General features: G+C 39.9%; 1 protein-coding gene across 1 annotated transcript in view; it reads right to left on the minus strand.

The window, feature by feature from the left end:
- DYNC1H1 (dynein cytoplasmic 1 heavy chain 1) overlaps window positions 1-411 on the minus strand; it is an 85381-nt gene that overhangs the window by 78615 nt on the left and 6355 nt on the right. The gene's annotated exons all lie outside the window — the stretch shown is intronic.

Below are 411 nucleotides of genomic sequence, written 5' to 3' on the forward strand. Positions count from 1 at the left end.
GAAACAAGGCTCAGAAGATGAGAAAGTCTGAGCATTCTCCACCTGAAGACTTCCATTGTAACATCATTAGGAGCATGCAGCGAGCATGAGACCCCATATCATACTTATTTAATGTAAACTGGAGTTCATTTTGGTATTTCCAGAAAAGAAAAGAAAAAAGAATTAAAAAAAAACCTAGTAAGTTATTAAAACTTAGGGAGCTTAAGACTTGGTAGTTTTTAAGTTACTACTAATTCAAAAGAAATAACTGATATGAAATAGATTAAAACAGGCCGGGCACGGTGGCTCAAGCCTGTAATCCCAGCACTTTGGGAGGCCGAGGCGGGTGGATCACGAGGTCAAGAGATCGAGACCATCCTGGTCAACATGGTGAAACCCCGTCTCTACTAAAAATACAAAACATTAGCTGGG

The sequence above is a fragment of the Sapajus apella genome, unplaced genomic scaffold (assembly GCF_009761245.1).
Source record: "Sapajus apella isolate SASKATOON/1434 unplaced genomic scaffold, GSC_monkey_1.0 scaffold20, whole genome shotgun sequence".
In the NCBI taxonomy this organism is placed as follows: domain Eukaryota; kingdom Metazoa; phylum Chordata; class Mammalia; order Primates; family Cebidae; genus Sapajus; species Sapajus apella.